Source organism: Artemia franciscana, chromosome 8 (genome assembly GCF_032884065.1).
Source record: "Artemia franciscana chromosome 8, ASM3288406v1, whole genome shotgun sequence".
In the NCBI taxonomy this organism is placed as follows: domain Eukaryota; kingdom Metazoa; phylum Arthropoda; class Branchiopoda; order Anostraca; family Artemiidae; genus Artemia; species Artemia franciscana.
In genome coordinates this window covers 546,755-559,758 of record NC_088870.1, presented here as the reverse complement: position 1 = coordinate 559,758, position 13,004 = coordinate 546,755, and positions in this window count along the sequence as shown.

The window sequence follows — 13,004 nt, the reverse complement described above, 5'->3', positions numbered from 1 at the left end:
ACATAGCTCCCTCCACTCAACCCCACTTCCAAACCAACAAAATCCCCCTGAATATGTCTGTACAGTTCCCAATAACCATTACTGTATGTAAACACTGGTCAAACTTTGTAACTTGCAGCCCTTCCCCCTATGACTGGGGGAGTAAGTCATCCCCAAATACATAGTTATTATGGTTTTTGCCTATTTGGAAAAAATGGCTATCTCAAAATTTTGATCCTTTGACTTTTGGAAAAAAAGAGCGTGTGAGGGGGCCTAGGTGCCCTCCAATTTTTCTGGTCACTTAAAAAGGGCACTAGAACTTTTCATTTCCGTTAGAATGAGCCCTCTTGCGACATTCTAGGGCCACTTGGTCGATACGATGACCCCTGGGAAAAAGAAAAAACGAATAAACACGCACCCGTGATCTGTCTTCTGGCAAAAAATACGAATTCCACATTGTATATAGGAGCTTGAAATTTTCGCATTAGGGTTCTCTGATACGTTGAATGCGGTGGTGTGATTTTCGTTAAGATGCTATAACTTTTAGGGGGTGTTTCCCCTTATTTTCCAAAATAAGGCAAATTTTCTCAGGCTCGTAACTTTTGATGAAAAAGACTAAATTTGATGAAACTTATATATTTAAAATCAGCATAAAAATCTGATTCTTTTGATGTATCTTTTAGCATCAAAGCTATCTTTGTATCTTTTAGAGTTTCGTTTACTATTGAGCCGGGTCGCTCCTTACTACAGTTCGTTACCACAAACTGTTTGATTATTAATTTTATATTTATTAAAGATAAAAATATATTATTTTTTTTCAATGAAGTCCAAATTGGGTTCTGGCCTTGAGAAACCATGGGGGTTGTCAGCCCTACTCATGTCAATTTTTGCTCGTTTTGAGTTTGAATCGGCTATTTATTGTAATTTCTGTTTGTGTTTGTTGTATTTATTTATTGAGTCATTTGTAGTAGTTTTATGCTTTATAGATTATTTGATTTAATATTTGCCAATTTTTCTTTACTTTTCTTTGAAAAACTTAGTCTTTGGACAAAGTTTTTTAAATTAATTTCGATAAAAACTAGCATAAAACTTGAAAGTTGGTTAAAATAAAATTTGATAATCCGTCAAACGACAGAAGTTTAACAAGAGACAAAAATCAGATATGGCTCTTTCTATAGTGTTGGTGGAGTTCACAGTTCATTTGGAGAATTCTTTGGTGTGTGCTGATTTTTTAAAGTGAGTATTATGTGTAGCAAACATAAGTAAAATAGAGTCGAAAATTGATGAAAAATATCTATTCACTGGGGAAGGGCTGAGGCAAGCCTCCGCGGGTGCTTTGATTGGGCGGGGTGCAAAAAAACAAGTTTTTTCAACTGAAACTAAAACTAATATTAAAATTTAAAATGAACAGAATTATACGTATATTAGGTGGTTTGTCCCCTCCTCAACTCTTGCTATTTACGCTAAAGTATTTTTATTAATTTCAAAAGAACTATGTATTCTAATTAAATGGCCTTTGGGATTCAGGGGTCATTCTTAAAGAATCGGAACAACATTCAAACTTCAGCGTTAAGAGCAAGGTATTGACGAGGGGGTGAATCCCTTGATATACGTAATAGAAATATACGAATATAGAAGTTTGTTACGAAAGTCAATTTATAAATTACGTAGTTATTACTAATAAAAATTTTCGTAAATAAAATTAAAAGTTTTAGTGGGCTTTTTAAGAAACCAAAAAAAACTAGAGGGCAACTAGGCCCCCCTCGCCCCTTGTTTCTCAAAATCATCCGATCAAAACTTTAAGAAAGCCATTTAACCAAAAATAATAAAATTAATATAAATATTTCGTTTTGATTATTCATGTTCAGTGGGCCAAAATCAAAATCTGCCTTAATTCAAAAATGTTCAGAAATTAAATTTATAAAACAGAAGTTTTTCTACTGTAGGCTAAGTATCGAGCAGCGTTAAAACTTCAATCGAATTTAAATCATTATTTACATTAGAAGGTTTGTCCCCTCCCTAATACCTCGCTCTTTACGCCAAAGTATTTTTAGAATTTTCTTAAGAACTATTTGTTCTAATTAAACGGTCTTTGTGATTCAGGGGTCATTCTTAAAGAATTGGAACAAAATTTGAACTTTAGTAAGGTATTGACGTGGACGTGAACCCCCTCATATACGTAATAAAATATACGAATATAGAAGTTCGTTACGTAAGTTAATTTGTAAGTTATGAATATTTATTACTAGTAAAAACGTTCGTAAATAAAATTATAAGTTCTATCGGTCTTTTTAAGTAATAAAAATTGGAGGGTAACCATACCCTCTCCTCTGCCCCTTTTTATCAAAATCACCCGATAAGAAATGTGAGAGACATTTAGCCAAAAAAAAATCAATATGTTAAATTCATTTTAATTATTCATTTACGGTGAGCCAAAATCAAAACCTGCATTATTTAAAAAGTTCAGAAATTAAATAGATTAAAAACAAGTTTTTTAACTGAAAGTGAGGAGCGACATCAAAACTTAAAACGAATATAAATTATTCCGTATATGAAAGGGGATATCCCCTCCTCAACACCCTGCTTTTTACGCTAAAGTTTGACTTTGTCACAACTCTACTTTTTGAAACAATAAAAATTTTAGCATAAAGAGTGAGGCGTTGAGGAGGGCATTGACAGCCTTTTTCATATAAGGGTTAATTTTTGTTCGTTTTACGTTTTAATGTCGCTCCTTATTTTCAGTTAAAAAAAACTTGTTTTTTTGTTTAATATGCTGAAAGAAAAATAATGTCTAAGCCTCCATTGACCGTAAGCTTGGATTTAGATTTTCTCAGGCTCGTAACTAAAATTTTCTCAGGACCGTAACTTTTGATGGGTAAAACTAAACTTGATGAAAATTTTATATATTAAGAAGCAGCGTAAAAATGCAATTCTTTTGATGTTACTATTGGTATCAAAATTCCACTTTTTAAAGTTTCAGTTACTATTGAGCCGCCTTGCTCCTTGCTAGAGTTCGTTACGACTAACTGTTTGATAAGGTTTTTAAGAACACTCATTTTATTCCCTCCCCCACCACCTACAAAATTCAATGTCGAGAAATAAGAAAAGAAGTTATTTAAAAAATAATTCTAAAAAAAAATGTCAAATTAGACCAATATCAAGCCAAAGCATAGTTAAATAATAATTCTAGCTCTTAACGAGAAGTAATCACTATTAAACCATTCGTGGTAACGAAATGTAGTAAGGAGCGACCCGGCTCACTAGTAACCGAAACTCAAAGAAAACGGAATTTTGATACCAATATTTACATCAAAAGAATTACATCTTAATGCTGATTTTACGTAAATCATGTACGTAATAAACTATACAAAGATAGAACTTTGCTACGTAAATTAAGTGGTGAGGTAAGTATTTATCACTAACAAAAACGTTTGCACAAAAAAATAAAAAAATCTAGTTGCATTTTTAAGTAACCAAAAATTGGAGGGCAACTAGGCCTCCTCCACAATTCCTCTTCTTATCAAAATCGTCCGATCACAACTATGAGAAAGCCATTTAGCCAAAAAATATTATTTTGCAAATTTTGTTTTAATTATTCATTTGCGGTGAGCCCAAATCGGAACATGCATTAATTCAAAAACGTTCAGAAATTAAATGAAAAAAAACAGCTTTTTTTTAACTGCAAGTAAGGAGCAACATTAAAACTTAAAAGAAACTAAAATTATTCCGTATATGAAAGGGGCTGTTCCCTTCGCAACGCCTCACTCTTTACGCTAAAGTTGTTTTATTTTTTAAGAAGTAGAGGTGTGACAAAGAGTCAAACTTTAGCGTAAAGACCGAGGTGTTGTGGAGGGAACAAAACCTTTCATATACGGAATAATTTCTGTTAGTTTTAAGTTTTAATATTACTCCTTACTTGCAGTTAAATCGACTTGTTTTTATTTATGTCCAGGGTAATATTCCATTGGATAGAAATGGCCCTTTCGTATTCTAATTGGGGCAAAGATCTTTAGAATACAAGGGTTTTTCTGCAAAAAAAAAAACTTTAAAAGAAAATAAACAACTTGAAAGAAAAGAAATCCTGACAAAAAAAGCCTCGAAAGGGAAAACAAACACCTTGAAAAAAGAAATTAAAATCTCTTAAAGTATTATGTGACACCCCACGTGATCCTGTCACTACGTAAGACCCAAGTGTAAGGGTCGCGTCACATCCTATGTCTGCACCGCAATTACGTAATATTCCACGTGTTCCCTCTTGCATTACGTAAAATCCACGTGTGGACCCTTTTCAGTTACATGCGGGAGTTTCCCCACGAGGTCCTGAAGTCTCGCTTGTCACGCGAGATTGCGTCATCTCTAGCATAAGTAAACATTATCCTATTACATAAAAACCAAACAAATTATGAAGAAAAACGCCTTGAAGAAAACATGTCTTAAAAAACGTCTTGAAATGTCTTGAAAAATGTCTTATAAACATCTGGAAACTTCTTGAAAAACATTTTGAAGAAAAATGTCTTAAAAACTTCTTGAAATGGCTTGAAACGTCTTGAAGAATAATTTATTTATGAAACTTCCCTGTTGGACTATTGGACTATACCAAACCCTATTTTGTAACATCACAAACACAATAATGTAACATTCAAATAAATTCTGGGGTAAAGTCACGCAAGATTGCGCTATCCTCAACTCCAATTACGTAACAAACACCCACCTCTCTTAGTTCCCTATGACGCGCACCTGTCGGCTCTCATGGAATGACAGGCAACGCTTGAATCCAGAGGGTGGGGTGTCTTGAATATACGGGGCTCCTTTTAAAACAGAGCTCTGTTTAACACTAGGGACAGGGCCCCGCTTAAAAATATTGAGGAGATACTACTCCTAACTTCCGAGGAGCAATTTTGGTCTGGCAACGTGCTTTGGTATTTAAATCTAAAAAATTACTATATAAAAATACAATTTTTTTAAACAAAATATTTCACGCCTACAGAACATGCCTTGCTGTCGGCTATTAAGAGATGAGTGTGTTGCAGAGTGTCTAGGGCCATTGGCCTCACAGAATGTACAGAGGTTGTTACCCTTGACTCTGCAGCTTATATACTTCTTGATGTACAGATTTGTTCCTAAAATTCCCCAGCGGGGTACCAGGGTCGTCCAATTACTTTCTTCGGAAGGATCAAAATATACAGCTGTCCAGAAGTCACAAGTAGTTGTAATTGCAGCAGTATTCGCAAGTAGTAAAATAGTAGTCATAAGTAGTAGCAGTAGTAGTAGGAGTATTTGCAGTTAGCAGTAGTAGGCTTAGTAGTAATATTAGAATTTACAATTAGCAGTAGTCACAAGTAGTGCTAGTGTTTGTGCCAGTGTTTATTAAGATCTGATCACCCGTTCGTAAGTTACAAATACCTCATTTTTTCAAATTTTTCCGAATTATTTCCCCCCCCCCCAACTCCACCAGAAAGAGCGGATGCGGTCCGGTTATGTCAGTCACCTATCTTGGACTTGTGCTTATTCTTTCCACCAAGTTTCATCCTCATTTCTCCGCTTTAAGAGTTTCCCAAAATTACCAGTCCCCCCCCCTAATGACACTGTATCCGGTCGGGATTTAAAACAAGAGATCTGAGTTTCGAGGTCCTTCTAAATATGAAATTTCATTAAGGTACAATCACTCTTTCGTAAGTCAAAAATACCTCATTTTTTCTAATTTTCTATAATTAATCTTCCCCCAACTCCTCCAAAGCGAGTAGATCCGTTCCGGTTATGTCAATCTAGAACTTGTGATTATTTTTTCCACCAAGTTTCATCCTGATCCCTCCACTCTAAGCATTTTCCAAGATTTTACGTTCCGCCCCCCCCCTAACTTCCCCTCCACTGGATCCGGTGAGGATTTAAGATAAGAGCTCTGAGACACGATATCCTTCTACACATTAAATTTCATTAAGATCCAATCACTCCTTCTTAAGTTAAAAATACCTAATTTTGTTAATTTTTCACGATTAATCCTCCTCCACCAACTTCCCCAAAGAGAGCGGATCCGTTCTGGTTATTTCAATCACTTATCTAGGATCCCTCCAAACCCCCAAACAGAGCAGATTGGTTCCGGTTTTATCAATCACGTATCTAGGACTTCTGCTTATTACCCCATCAAGTTTCATCCCAATCCCTCCACTCTAAGTGTTTTCCAAGATTTTAGGTTCCTCCCCTCCAACTCCCCCCAATGTCATTACATCTGGTCGGGATTTGAAACAAGAGCTTTCACATGATATCATTCTAAACATCAAATTTTATTAAGATTGCATTAAGATTGCATCCCACTCCTAAGTGAAAAATACTTCATTTCTCGTGTTTTCGAATTAACCAGCCCCCCACTCCCCTCCCAGACGGTCAAATCGGGAAAATGATTATTTCTAAATTAATCTGGCCTGGTCTCCTATACGCTTGCCAAATTCAATCGTCCTAGCTTACCTAGAAGTGCCTAAAGTAGCAAAAACGGGACCGACAGAAAGACCAACAGAATTTGTGATCGCTATATACTACTACTACTACTACTAATAACTCACTGCAGCACCAAGCTGCCTGAGGCCAACACAGATACGCACGCTCCTCCTCCAACCTAATCTATTTAAAGCCTCCCTCTTTACACCCTCCCAGGATGTTCCCATTTCCTTTAAATCTTTATTTATGACATCCTCCCAACCCAGACAAGGACGACCTGCTTTCCGTGTAGCCCCAGACGGTTGGCCAAAAAGGACAATCTTCGGTAATCTGTCATCCTTCATCCGTAGAACGTGGCCTAGCCATCTCAACCTTTCTTTCATTATAGCCCCAGAAAGCGGGATTGAACCACACTTTTCGTACAACCTACCGTTTGAAATACGGTCAGTCAGCCGGTTACCCAGAACAATCCGTAGGCAATTTCTCTGGAAAACATCTAGTAAATTTTCATCTACTTTTCGGAGTGCCCATGCTTCAGAGCCATATTTGACCACTGTCATCACTTTAGCTTCCAATATTCTAATCTTGGTTTGTAGACTTATCTTTCTATTCTTCCAAACTTTTTTTAACTGTGAAAAAACACCCTGAGCCTTGGCTATTCTACTTTTAACATCTTCACTGCTCCCACCATCTTTACTAATAACACTACCAAGGTAACTGAAGCTCCCAACCTGATCAATCTTTTCGTTACCTAATGTCACCTGTTTATCTTCACTTATTCCTAGCCTTAGTGACTTAGTCTTCTTAACATTAATTTTCAAGCCTAAATTAGCACCCTGAACTCGTAAAACACTCAAAAATTCATTCATTTTGCTCACACTTTCATCTAATATGCTTAAATCATCAGCATAATCTAAGTCCAGGAGCGATCTTCCTCCCCATTTGATTCCATGGTCTCCAATCGCTTTTCCTGTGCTCCTTAAGACGAAGTCCATCAAAATGATCCATATAAAGGGGGATAGAACACAACCCTGCTTAACTCCTGATTTAATACAAAACCAGTTGCTAACCTCATTTCCTACCTTAACCGCAGCAGTATTATTCTCGTACATAGCGCAAATCACTTTAATGTATTTTTCTGGTATACCATATAACGATAAGACCTTTGTTAACGCTCTTCTATCAACAGAATCGAAAGCAACTTTAATAATTAACTAACTATTGCAACTAACTAATAATTGTAATTAAGTACAACTTACCTTTTAATTTATACCCTAAAATAAAGAAAACACAAAAAAGCTGTATTGTCCTCTACCAAAACCTAGCATGTTAACTAATAATTAACTAATAAATAGCCCATTTGGCCTGATTGCAGCACCTCACAAGTCACACCTTATAGAAAACACCTTTGAGAACTTAAATTAAGAAGGAAACTTATTAGAAACCCTGCTAGTACTGCAAAAGTAGACATAAGTAGCCAATTTAGCTTGTTTGAAACATCTCACAAGCCAACACCCTATAGAAAACACCTTTGAGAATTTAAATTAAGAAGAAAACTTATGAGAAACTCTGCTAATACTGTTTAATTGCTAACTCTGCTTAATTGTTTAAAACGTAGAATTGCGGCAAATAGTCAAACTTTAGCGTAAAGAGCGAGGTATTGCGGAGGGGACAACCCATTTCACATACGGAGTAATTTCTGTTCGTTTTAAGTTTTAATGTCGCTCCATACTTTCAGTTAAAAAAAGTATCTTTTTATTATGTAATTTCTGAACGTTTTTGAATTAATGCATGCTTGATTTTGGTTCTCCGCACATAAATTATTAAAATAAATTTGCATATTAATTCTTTTTTTTTGGCTAAATGGTTTTCTCTTAGTTTTGATCAGACGATATTGAGAAATAAGGGGTGGGGAAGGAGGCCTAGTTGCCCTCCAATGTTTTGGTTGCTTAAAAAGGCAACTAGAACTTTTAATTTTTAACGAACGTTTTTATTAGTAAAAAATATACATAACTTAAGAATTAACTTACGTAATAAACTATTATTCTCTTATGTTTTTATTATGTATATGAGGGGGTTTGTTCCCTCGTTAATACCTCGCTCTTTACACTAAATTTTAAGTTTTGTCCCAACTCTATAAGAATAACCCAGAATCAGAAAGGCCTTAGAATAAATAGTTGAAATTACTAAAATACTTTAGCATAAGGAACGAGATATTTACCTCCTAAATACCTCGCTTTTTATACTAAAGCATTTTTAGAACCCCCCAGATGCGTAATAATCTCTGTTCGTTTTAAGTTTTAATGCTACTCCTTAGTTTCAGTTGAAAAAAACTTTTTCATGTTTATTTTTTCATTGTTCCTTTTACAGTAATGCTAGAAAATCCCGCGCCCTTTTCATTGCTTTTCTCTTCCGCCATGATATATTCCTCCAAGAAAAGATCCTCCCACATAGCTCCCTCCACTCAACCCCACTTCCAAACCAACAAAATCCCCCTGAATATGTCTGTACAGTTCCCAATAACCATTACTGTATGTAAACACTGGTCAAACTTTGTAACTTGCAGCCCTTCCCCAAATGACTGGGGGAGTAAGTCATCCCCAAATACATAGTTATCATGGTTTTTGACTATTTGGAAAAAATGGCTATCTCAAAATTTTGATCCGTTGACTTTTGGAAAAAAAGAGCGTGTGAGGGGGCCTAGGTGCCCTCCAATTTTTTTGGTCACTTAAAAAGGGCACTAGAACTTTTCATTTCCATTAGAATGAGCCCTCTTGCGACATTCTAGGACCACTTGGTCGATACGATGACCCCTGGGAAAAAGAAAAAACAAATAAACACGCACCCGTGATCTGTCTTCTGGAAAAAAATACGAATTCCACATTGTATATAGGAGCTTGAAATTTTCGCATTAGGGTTCTCTGATCCGTTGAATGCGGTGGTGTGATTTTCGTTAAGATGCTATAACTTTTAGGGGGTGTTTCCCCTTATTTTCCAAAATAAGGCAAATTTTCTCAGGCTCGTAATTTTTGATGAAAAAGACTAAATTTGATGAAACTTATATATTTAAAATCAGCATAAAAATCTGATTCTTTTGATGTTTCTTTTAGCATCAAAGCTATCTTTGTATCTTTTAGAGTTTCGTTTACTATTGAGCCGGGTCGCTCCTTACTACAGTTCGTTACCACAAACTGTTTGATTATTAATTTTTATTAAAGATAAAAATATAATTTTTTTTTTCAATGAAGTCCAAATTGGGTTCTGGCCTTGAGAAACCATGGGGGTTGTCAGCCCTACTCATGTCAATTTTTGCTCGTTTTGAGTTTGAATCGGCTATTTATTGTAATTTCTGTTTGTGTTTGTTGTATTTATTTATTGAGTCATTTGTAGTAGTTTTATGCTTTATAGATTATTTGATTTAATATTTGCCAATTTTTCTTTACTTTTCTTTGAAAAACTTAGTCTTTGGACAAAGTTTTTTAAATTAATTTCGATAAAAACTAGCATAAAACTTGAAAGTTGGTTAAAATAAAATTTGATAATCCGTCAAACGACAGAAGTTTAACAAGAGACAAAAATCAGATATGGCTCTTTCTATAGTGTTGGTGGAGTTCACAGTTCATTTGGAGAATTCTGAGGTGTGTGCTGATTTTTTAAAGTGAGTATTATGTGTAGCAAACATAAGTAAAATAGAGGCGAAAATTGATGAAAAATATCTATTCACTGGGGAAGGGCTGAGGCAAGCTTCCGCGGGTGCTTTGATTGGGAGGGGGTGCAAAAAAACAAGTTTTTTCAACTGAAACTAAAACTAATATTAAAATTTAAAATGAACAGAATTATACGTATATGAGGTGGTTTGTCCCCTCCTCAACCCTCGCTATTTACGCTAAAGTATTTTTATTAATTTCAAAAGAACTATGTATTCTAATTAAATGGCCTTTGGGATTCAGGGGTCATTCTTAAAGAATCGGAACAACATTTGAACTTCAGCGTTAAGAGCAATGTATTGACGAGGGGGCGAACCCCTTGATATACGTAATAGAAATATACGAATATAGAAGTTTGTTACGAAAGTCAATTTATAAATTACGTAGTTATTACTAATAAAAATTTTCGTAAATAAAATTAGAAGTTTTGGTGGGCTTTTTAAGAGACCAAAAAAACTGGAGGGCAACTAGGCCCCCCTCGCCCCTTGTTTCTCAAAATCATCCGATCAAAACTTTAAGAAAGCCATTTAACCAAAAATAATAAAATTAATATAAATATTTCGTTTTGATTATTCATGTTCAGTGGGCAAAAATCAAAATCTGCCTTAATTCAAAAATGTTCAAAAATTAAATTTATAAAAAGGAAGTTTTTCTACTGTAAGTATCGAGCAGCGTTAAAACTTAAATCGAATTAAAATCATTATTTACATTAGAGTGTTTGTCCACTCCTTAATACCTCGCTCTTCACGCCAAAGTATTTTTAGAATTTTCTTAAGAACTATTTGTTCTAATTAAACGGTCTTTGTGATTCAGGGGTCATTCTTAAGGAATTGGAACAAAATTTGAACTTTAGTAGAAAGAGCGAGGTATTGACGTGGAAGCGAACCCCCTCATATACGTAATAAAATATACGAATATAGAAGTTCGTTACATAAGTTAATTTGTAAGTTATGAATATTTATTACTAGTAAAAACGTTCGTAAATAAAATTATAAGTTCTATCGGTCTTTTTAAGTAATAAAAATTGGAGGGTAACCATGCCCTCTCCTCCGCCCCTTTTTATCAAAATCACCCAATAAGAAATGTGAGAGACATTTAGCCAAAAAAAAAATCAATATGTTAAATTCATTTTAATTATTCATTTACGGTGAGCCAAAATCAAAACCTGCATTATTTAAAAAGTTCAGAAATTAAATAGATTAAAAACAAGTTTTTTAACTGAAAGTGAGGAGCGACATCAAAACTTAAAACGAACATAAATTATTCCGTATATGAAAGGGGATGTCCCCTCCTCAACGCCCTGCTTTTTACGCTAAAGTTTGACTTTGTCACAACTCTACTATTTGAAACAATAAAAACTTTAGCATAAAGAGTGAGGCGTTGAGGAGGGCGTTGACAGCCTTTTTCATATAAGGGTTAATTTTTGTTCGTTTTACGTTTTAATGTCGCTCCTTATTTTCAGTTAAAAAAAACTTGTTTTTTTGTTTAATATGCTGAAAGAAAAATAATGTCTAAGCCTCCATTGACCGTAAGCTTGGATTTAGATTTTCTCAGGCTCGTAACTAAAATTTCTCAAATTTTCTCAGGACCGTAACTTTTGATGGGTAAAACTAAACTTGATAAAAATTTTATATATTAAGAAGCAGCGTAAAAATGCAATTCTTTTAATGTTACTATTGGTATCAAAATTCCACTTTTTAAAGTTTCAGTTACTATTGAGCCGCGTTGCTCCTTGCTAGAGTTCGTTACGACTAACTGTTTGATAAGGTTTTTAAGAACACTCATTTTATTCCCCCCCCCCCCCACCACCTACAAAATTCAATGTCGAGAAATAAGAAAAGAAGTTATTTAAAAAACAATTCTAAAAAAAAAAATGTCAAATTAGACCAATATCAAGCCAAAGCATAGTTAAATAATAATTCTAGCTCTTAACGAGAAGTAATCACTATTAAACCATTCGTGGTAACGAAATGTAGTAAGGAGCGACCCGGCTCACTAGTAACCGAAACTCAAAGAAAACGGAATTTTGATACCAATATTTAGATCAAAAGAATTACATCTTAATGCTGATTTTACGTAAATCATGTACGTAATAAACTATACAAAGATAGAACTTTGCTACATAAATTAAGTGGTGAGGTAAGTATTTATCACTAACAAAAACGTTTGCACAAAAAAATAAAAAAATCTAGTTGCATTTTTAAGTAACCAAAAATTGGAAGGCAACTAGGCCTCCTCCACAACCCCTCTTCTTATCAAAATCGTCCGATCACAACTATGAGAAAGCCATTTAGCCAAAAAATATTATTTTGCAAATTTTGTTTTTATTATTCATGTGCGGTGAGCCCAAATCGGAACATGCATTAATTCAAAAACGTTCAGAAATTAAATAAAAAAAACAGCTTTTTTTAACTGCAAGTAAGGAGCAACATTAAAACTTAAAAGAAACTAAAATTATTCCGTATATTAAAGGGGCTGTTCCCTTCGCAACGCCTCACTCTTTACGCTAAAGTTGTTTTATTTTTTAAGAAGTAGAGGTGTGACAAAAAGTCAAACTTTAGCGTAAAGACAGAGGTGTTGTGGAGGGAACAAAACCTTTCATATACGGAATAATTTCTGTTAGTTTTAAGTTTTAATATTACTCCTTACTTGCAGTTAAATCGACTTGTTTTTTATTTATGTCCAGGGTAATATTCCATTGGATAGAAATGGCCCTTTCATATTCTAATTGGGGCAAAGATCTTTAGAATACAAGGGTTTTTCTGAAAAAAAAAACTTTAAAAGAAAATAAACAACTTGAAAGAAAAGAAATCCTGACAAAAAAAAAGCCTCGAAAGGGAAAACAAACACCTTGAAAAAAGAAATTAAAATCTCTTAAAGTATTAT